Below are 9,864 nucleotides of genomic sequence, written 5' to 3'. Positions count from 1 at the left end.
ATATAAGCCCAAATATTTTGGGCCCATCTATCTCATTCTAAGATTTCCTATATACTATTTTTATCATTTTTTAATTAATTTAGTTTTTACTATTTATCTCATTCTTATTTTCATTATACTTTATTACCATGAATTATAATTAGATTATTTATTATTATTAGGCTCATTTTGAACATCATTAGTATTAGGATTATTATTAATCAAACTATTACCTATTATATTATTTAATTAGCAGTTAATTAGTTGGTATTTGATTAATTGTTTTCTTAATTAAACTAATTGAAATGAGGATCAAGAAGGGGCGCATTGGGCTAGGGGGTTATTGGCATAGTGAGCTTGAGGTAATGGGTGTTGTACCGAACAAATGCTATTGGGTCAATGGGTTGGATTCTGGGCTTGATGGATCAGGGTATGGACCGGGTCAATCTGACCCGAGTCCTGTTCATCCTCGTCTCCAGCTTCCTAGCGCCGCTGCAAATGGACACAAACCCTAGCTTCAAACTAAATCAAATCCCAGCATTGAATCCAGATAATCAAATCTTAACAAACATAAAATGAAATCTGAATGTATTTTTATTGAATCAAAAAGAACGTAATTTACAGAATCAATTACAAAATCAAATCTCTGAATCAAATACAATCTTCACTAATTAAATCTAACAATCTAATCTTGCCTAAAACGGATCTAAAACCTAACTATATAACCTAAGAGGAATTAGATAAAAGGGGGAGGACATTGCTGGGGGGAAGAACTTGAAGGCCGCCGCGAATACGAAAAAACCCTCACCTTCATCGTACCTGCGAAAAGAGAAAAGGGAAGAGGATTAGCAACTTGGAGCTCACACGTTCCTGAAATAGAAGATATAAGGTAATTCCAAACGAACGCTTAGCTTATAATATCAGTACGCGTGCTCGATTTTGTGTTCGAATGTTGTTTTGTTTCTGGAAATCTTGAATCTGGGTTTTTACTGGGGGTTAGGGTTCATTGTTGGGGTTAGGGTTCATGATCGTTAGGTTTAGGATTCATAGGGTTAGGGTTTGGGGGTAGGTTGAAGATGAAGATCAAGAGGATCTTCATCTGGGTTCCGGTATTTTTCTGGAAATCTGGATTGGGGATGAATGTTCCGATGAACATTCATCGGAAAACTGGGGGCTTACGGTGGTTGTGGTGGTTTTCAACGGCGGTTGGGTGGTGAATCTCTGGGTTTTGGTTAAGGGTGGAAAGAAAGAAGAGAGAGTTGAGAGAGAGTGGGAGACGAAGAGAGAGAAAGGATCCAGAAAAATGAGTAGTGAAAATTGGATCTTGGTGGTTAATTCTTCCCTGGCCGTTGGATGCTCGACACGTGGCCAAGCTATGGCCATCTGTCGGCGCAACTGGACATGATCCAGTGCGCGTTCCCTCGCATGCTCCTTCGGCCATTAACGCATGCATGTCGTTGATGGGGATTCGAGCGGATCTCAGCCTTACACGCTTCTAAATGCACACCGTAACCATACACCCTCGTTACACTTGATCTAACGGATCAAAACTCTTAATGGGCTCCCCCCTTTGCTAATTACACCCTCCAAATTACTTGCCAAATACAAAAATGTACCCCCCTGCAATTAAAAAATACAATTTAATTAGTTAATTTTGTAAAGCCTTAATTATTTAATTGTTTATTTTTTATTGATTCAAACTAATTTTCTCCCCAAACCGACTATACCTATTAGTCGCATTAGGCGAGGAATAATTTTGATTAATTTAATTTATTTGTTAATAATAAATTAATTAATCCTTTATTTAATTTTCTCCTCGAACCGACTATACCTATTAGTCGCAAGTAGACGAGAAATAATTTTTATTTTAATTAATTTGTTTATTAATAATCCAAATAACTTTTATTTAATTCTCTCCTCGACCCGACTAAATCCATTAGTCGTATTAGACGAGAGATAAAAATATATAAAACCATTCTCACTGCCACTTGGCAAAACAAATGATTCAAGTCATTTAATTCTCTTCTCGACCCGACTAAAACTATTAGTCGCATTAGACGAGAGATAAAATACACAAATTAAAATACATTTTAATTTGCTGCCCGCGACGATCAATATATCGATCTGAGTAACCAGCAATGCCCATTAATTTGTTAGCTATACTGATCAAATCTATTGATCACCGCATCTAACAGTGCCATATTAAATCAGGGTTGTACGCCCAAAACCTCTAAAACACTAAACCACGACACTACGAATTTTTATCCTAGGCAATTCAAAATGCCTTTCAGATCAAATTCAAAACTACGATAGGCCATTCAAAAAGCCTTCAATACCTCCATAATCAATTCAAAGGCGTACAACCTTGTGCCCGAACTACGTCGACTCTGATTCTCCCTAAGGAGATACGTAGGCACTTGGATAACCAAGGCGAGTCCCCTTCCATAAAATCTCATTTTTTCCCCTATTCACTTCCTTAGCTATTAAACTTAATAATTTTAGCCATAAACTGTTACCTTAGATTCAAAGCCATAGGAAAGGGTTGAGGGTGCCTAACACCTTCCCTCGACCTGATTATAATAACTTACCCCGAATCTCTAAACTGCGTAGGGTTTCCTATTCGCCCTTCAGAATAGGTGGCGACTCCAAAACTAAAACTTTTAGGGCAGGTTGCTACAGCTGGCGACTCCGCTGGGGAAAATCATCAATGGTGAATTATTATGCTCCTAAGGCTTGAGAGGGTTTAGGTTTGGCAAATTATTTAGGTTTGTGGCGAGCGATTAGGGTTTGGCATTTTGCCATTTTTAAGGTTTGGGGGAAGGTTTATTTTTTTAATAATAAATATTTAATTATTTATTTATTTATTTAGTGTTCTCATTAAATGTTTATTTGTCATATCTGTATAAAATGCTTAATTGTTATAATCTGCACTGTTGGGTTTTATATGTGATTGTTGTTAAATCTAAGCGTGGGAATTATAATAATGACCAGAGGGGAATTACATCGCCTACGAGTCTTATTATAATTCCACTCAGAGTGGGTTGAATATTCGGAAAGGTCTGATACGAGGCTCGACCTTGTTGAGGGCTGGACTGGGTATTTAGATGATCTCTCTGGGAACCAACCCCTAAAATTCGAACCTCATGGATCAATGAGTTGTTCCAAAATCCAAAGAGACAAAAAGTCTCGGCGGCTACGAACAATCCCATGAGACCTTCTAGAACATTCCCGTGGGAAGGGTAGGCTCCTGAGCCGTTACGTCGAACCTATGAACCTAGGGCTTATATGCTTATGTGTTTAACTGTACGCTTTCACTATTTTTCATATATCTCATATAATTGCGGCATTCATCATGCATCATGTGCATTCTTGCATCAAGTCTTATCCAAAAAAAAGGTGATAAAAAAAGAGGAGTTATTACATCAATGGATGTAGATAAGACATAAACACGCATAAAACATATCATTCATGGCATGCATATCATTTTCATGGCATTGAAGGAAGATTTCTCTTTTCCCTTCAGAGCAAGAGACCATTGGGAAGGATAATCTAACATCCCGACCGTCTTATCAGACAAGATTTCAGCAAAAGAAATCAATGGATCAGCTAGAACAGAATCAAGCCGCCCTTCGTGAGGAGGTGGATCAACTCAAGGTCAGTGTGGAAGAGGTTAAAGGAGGTATGAATCAGATGCTAGGACTCATGAAGGCCCTACTAGATAAACATGAAAAGGCAAAAGAGGTTCAATCTGGGGATACCCTGGTTCAGGATGAGATTCCCAATGACGAAAACCCGCTGCTAGGATTTGTGACAGGCTTTGGCCCTGCTAAGGAAAGACCCCAGGTCCGATCTGTTAGAAGAGCTATCCAATTCCAAGAGAAAGGAGAGGCCTCTCAAGAGGGATTTGTCCCCACTCCACAGACTAAAGGGGCAACCCGCATAGTTCGCATTCCTGCTAACAATGTCCCTAAAGATGAAGATTACCTGGATCTACAATACGGAGTACAAGAGGTGGACAACACAGACCAAGCACCTCAGACGCAGCAGTCTAATCCCAACTCTAGGGAAGACTTCAAGGACAGTGAACAGATCAAAGCACTAGAGGAGAGACTAAAGGTGGTAGAAGGATACGATGCTTTCGATGTGGATGCCTTCGAAATGAGTTTGGTCTCAGACTTGACTATCCCTCACAAATTCAAGATTCCTGACTTCGAGAAATACAAAGGACTCACATGTCCGAGAAACCACTTACGCATGTATGTGCGAAAAATGGCTGCCTATGCCCACGATCAAAAGCTGATGATACATTTCTTCCAAGATAGCTTAAGCGGGGCATCTGTTGACTGGTACATGCAATTGGAGAAATCCTATATCCGAAGCTGGAATGATCTTGCTAACACATTCTTGAAGCAATATAAGTACAATATGGACATGGCACCCAACCGGATGCAATTACAAAACATGTCACAGAAGAATGATGAATCATTCAAGGAGTATGCCCAAAGGTGGAGGGAAATGGCTTCTCGAGTCCAACCTCCCTTGATGGAAAAAGAACTGGTGGACATATTTATGAGTACTTTGCAAGGACCATACTATGATAAGATGGTCGGAAGCATATCTTCAGGGTTCTCGGACTTGGTAGTCATTGGTGAAAGGATTGAAACTGGGATAAAAAATGGGAAGATACAAGGGGCACCCTCAGGTTCCTATCAAGCAAAGAAATCATATGATGGAAAAAAGGAACCCAACACTATGGGGGCAATCCTGGTTAATCAGACCCCGACATTTCAACAGAGGGATCAGCAAAAGCAACAGGGTGGCCAACGCCCCTGGAGGTCCAAGCCAAAACGATCATTTACTCCATTGCACATGCCACTGTCTCAAGCTTTGCAGCACCTGCTCGGTCAGAATTTGATAACTCCGCTACCTCCATACTCAGCTCCAGCTAACCCCGCTCCTGGGTACAAGCATCATGCTAGGTGCGCTTATCATTCAGATAGTCCTAGTCATGATACAGAGGACTGTGGGCCGTTGAAGCACAAGATCCAAGATCTAATTGAAGAAGGGCTCATTGAGTTCGAAGAGCCTCGCAAGTCTGATGCTATAAGTGGCTAGAAGGAGGGTTTCTTAGATCATTAGTTTTTGTTTTCATTTGCAATTTCCTTTCAGTTTGTTTAAACATTGGTTTGCAGTATACGCTATGTACTTTACAATAATCATTAATGCATTGCTTACGTTTGTCTTGGTTTATTCCTAGTGTTTTCACTATATTCAAAACTGTGTTTTTACTTGGTTTTATTATTTGTGATATTCAACTTTTGTTCAAAGATGTGTACCTTTAGAGGGAGAATGACGAAAACGATACCACAATATCATACAGTACGCTTTCGAACAGACCGTGTTGACGATGTACAGGCATTGTTTCAATTCCAATACAGTGGAGATATAAGGATGTTAATCCCTCGTCAACCCCTTTGAGCCTAAGGAGTAGGAGTTTTCCTTCACGTACAAAATAAAACCTCAAAATATAACCTGGGGTAGGGTAGCTGTTCAGTTAACTCGATTATCCCAAATTGTTCCTTTGAACATAATCACTGATGGTTCTCCGTCATAATTAAACCTGGCAGTCAATGTCCGTAAAGAAAAAGAAAAAACAACGCAAGGCCTGCCAAGTCAAAACCTATTAAGGGAGACTTAGATAAAATTGGGGCATCCCGCTGACTGTAATTTTAAATAAACAGTTCAGGCAAAATTAGGGATAATAAAGTAAAAAAGGGGTCACTATATACCCTTGACAAAAGGAAAATATTACAAAAGGAGGATGACTGCCTTTGCAGATAAACCTTTGGTTTTTGAACCATCATAAATGTCAATGTTATAATTCCCAAAGTCTTTTGTTGAATTAGTATTGTGGTACTTTTCGTTTATCGTTTCCACAGGGATTATTGCGATATCACTGCCGTTCTATAGTTTATTTTGTCGTGAGTTAAAGTTATCATGGGGTTTGGTTTTGATTCTGGTAACATAATTTGTTTAATCTCAAGCAAGAAATGCTAAACTTGGTATGTGGTTTTAAAAGATGGTAAAAGAATGTCAAGATTAGATTTGTTTTTGATGATTTGCTTCTATCGTATTTTCTTGATCAAATACGTGAACTCATGAATGATACATATAATCACAATCCTCTCAATATGTTTCATGTCTAAACCATATTGTGAAATTTGCCATTTTGATCCTTAAATGATCTCTCAACCTAACTATCAAAATGACAACACTCAAAGCTTAATATAGGTAAATATCAACTCACAAAGCTATTTCTAAACTTTACTTGTTGATAGATAAAAAACCTAGGTCAAGACTTGAAAACATTTTCTCAAATAGAATACAAATCTCATAACTAAATAAACACAAGGTTTTTCACCATATATATATCATCACTTGTTCACATACAAAAGATCAAAAGAAATACAAACTAAAAGCAAATCATCTACCTCTAATCTTGACACCAAGAAGGTTTAGCCACCCATTTCCATGGTGACTTGAGTAACAAGCAAACTATCAAGCTTTATGAACATCAAGATGGAAGTCTCCAAGATTGATGGGTAAAAACTTGAATTCTACTAACAATGGAAGTTTTAGGGTTTTCTCACTCCAAATGGTATATTTTGGTTCAAGAGAGAGAAATTAAAGATGGAATGGTTCTCAAAATATCTAACAAGCACTATATAGCATGGCACATCAGCCCAGATTCGCCCGGCGGAAGAACAGCTTCGCCGGGCGAAACCCACTAAACAGGCCACGTGACCTCAAAAGTACACAAAAGAACCCCAAAATAAATATCTTCTTCCGCCCGGCGAGACAGATGCTCCGCCGGGAGCTCCAGAGCAGAAAGATGGCCAAAAATTGAGCTGCTTCGCCCCTGGCTCGCCTACCCCTCGCCGGGCGGAGCTTCGCTTCCAAGCTATTCGCCGGGCGAAAACAAGAGGAATACTGACACCTTCAGAGTTGCCAAAATCCTCGATTCTTCGACTTTTTTCCCGATTTTTCTGAACATTTGCTATCACCAATAACTGAAACCTAGAAAATAGATCAAAATACCAAATATTTACATATGACAAAAATCACTTATTTACATAAGCTATTCTTCTAAAAACATAGAAAAAGGGGTTAAAAAGTGCCTTAAAAACATACGAATAGAAACAACAAAAGACACTCAACAAAATCTCCCCAACTTGCATCTTTGAATGTCCTCAATCAAAGGAAAATTTTTAAAATTAAACCAAAACGATTCAAAGCACAAAATCAACCGAACAAAACTTGAATGGTTCAAACTCGACAAGTGCACGCCCAAGGCAACTTCATAACTTAGATAGATAGATAGCACTATAACGAATTAAACCCTAAACACAAACTTCAAAATGCAAATCTTTGCCATAACATGCTCATGTATGAATCACCTAAGTTTCTCACAAAACAGGGATTATACACAATATAAACAATGGACAAAACACTCTCGCTAATAACTATATTAACATCCAGAACAATTCATACGTTCATCTCGACATTTCGCAAAAAAAATGGAACAAAGATCACAAAGGACTTTTCTCGGTTGTAGCTTGGCTTAGGATAAAAAGGAAAGGATAATATATAAGGCCATTGAAACGAAAATTGGTAAGAAACAAGGAAAACAATTCTCAATCTGATAAATTCATTCTTGCTCAATTCACAACTTCTCACAATTCACTTCCTTTTCTTACAATGCATCTTCTCTTTATTATTATTTTTTTTTTTTCATTTTTTTTTTCAATATATATATATATATATATATATATATATATATATATATATATATCCATATATTCTTATAATCATGTATTTAAAAGATGCATTGCCCACCACACTTTCTTTCCCATGGCAACTTCACAAATAGGAACCACTCTCCCCAACTTCACACTTTTCTATCTCAAGAGACGAGAATTGCTTTTCAAAGTAAGATAAAGGTTCAAGGGAAAGTGTTTACACAAGAAAAATATGAGAATGAATCATCATTGACTAAATTTACTTGATCAACAACACAACTACTAAGTGGTAATCTTAATAATTTGTTGGCATGCAATGGATTCATTCACACAAACTTTCGGCTCAAAAAGGTTTACAAATGCGCACACACTAATTCGGTTAAATGAAGCCTTTTTGGAATGGTGGTTTTCCTCAATAATACAAACAATGCCTTGATCCCTTCAAAGTTCCATAATTTCAATTGAACACAAGATTTGGCATGAATCGAACGAGTTAAACAATATTACTAGACATCACAATATTTTGGTGAACAATGGAAGCTACTCACATTTATGGTTAAGTCCTAATGATTCACACTTGAACATATATTTACTAGATGATGCATATCACGAATTTGCATAAAGCGTTAATTTAATTATCGTGCTATCATTCTACAAAGCGATTAAAGTAATACCTTCTACGCACACTTTTGAGGATCTTATCATCACCATCCACACTTTTGAGTTGACATATATATTTTTGTTTTTCTTGCTCCTTGCGGAACCAAAATCTTAAACAATCAAACTAAGAAGCATCAGATTAAACTAATATGTACAAAGCTAAAAATTTAAACAACTAAAATATATAAAAAGAAATCCAACTAAAATTAACTAACATTATCCAACAAAACATGGCCAAGCGCCAACAACCAAAAGTTATCAAATACTTAAAACATATAAAAAAAAACTAAGACAAAGACAAAATAACTAGCAAACTCCTAATCAAGGATGTCATCACCAATTTCATCACCCTCTGCATCAGCATCATCCACCCCCTCAGAAAAGAAAGGCCTGCCCTCAGGCCAATTTGCATAAGCAGAATAATCCTCGCGAGAAGGAAAAGGAGGGATCTCACCAGAAGGTGCAGACTGATGCAGATACAACTGCCTCATGGAGTCCATAAGGAATTCACTGGACCTCCTTCCAGCCTCAAGCGCATCCCAAGTATAATTAAAAGATGCTCTCAACCTCGGATCCCAATCTTCATAATCCAGAGTCTCACCATGCTCACCTGCAGCAGAGGACTCACCAGCTTCCTTCTGCTTTTTCTTAGCAGCCAACTTAGCATTACAGTAGCGGTTGATGTAGATATCATCAACCACATCTCTTTTCCTTTCGTTCACCACACTTGGAAAACGAACACCCTGCTTTTGACACAAAGAAGTAATCAAACAAGGAAAAATGATAGGTGCGCTAGAATGTACCCCAGGACGACGAGTGTTCTCGATGAAGATTTTCATCTCATTAGCAATTATTTTAGCAACGTCGACCGTCTTGTTTTCCAAGATGTGATAAACAAGCAAAGCCACATCAAGAGGTGCCGAAGACTTATGAAACCTAGGCCTTATGTTAAACACAATCAGAAGAAGCACCGCCTGCGCCAAAGGAGTCATATCAATCCTGTTGTAACGAATCGGCTCCTGAACATTGTTCAACTCCACCTGCTTTCCCGGTTTAAGGATCACACGAGAAATTACTTCCTGGTTCTGATGAGTTCGTCGTGCAACAGAAAACTCATCAGTCTGGATATTTGGATCAAATGGATTCCAAGGATTGCCAAGGAGCTCACTGATTGCATTCCGCGAAAAATCGATCTCCTTACCACGAACAAAAGACTTGTAAGAACACATCTCATCCTCTGGTTGAAGTGCATTAGCATAAAACTCACGGACAATTTCATAGTTTATGCAATCAACCGGGGTGAGCAACCTTCCCCACTTCTTTGCATTGAAAATGCTTGCAATCTCCTTGTAGCTTCCCTCAGTGTCAATCAAAAACTTCCTCTCCGCCAAAATCTTTTTCTTTTCCAGCATTGGCATACGGTCCT

The sequence above is a fragment of the Vicia villosa genome, linkage group LG4 (assembly GCF_029867415.1).
Source record: "Vicia villosa cultivar HV-30 ecotype Madison, WI linkage group LG4, Vvil1.0, whole genome shotgun sequence".
NCBI lineage: Eukaryota > Viridiplantae > Streptophyta > Magnoliopsida > Fabales > Fabaceae > Vicia > Vicia villosa.
The sequence above is the reverse complement of the archived record's forward strand: the minus strand, read 5'-3'. Positions refer to the sequence as shown.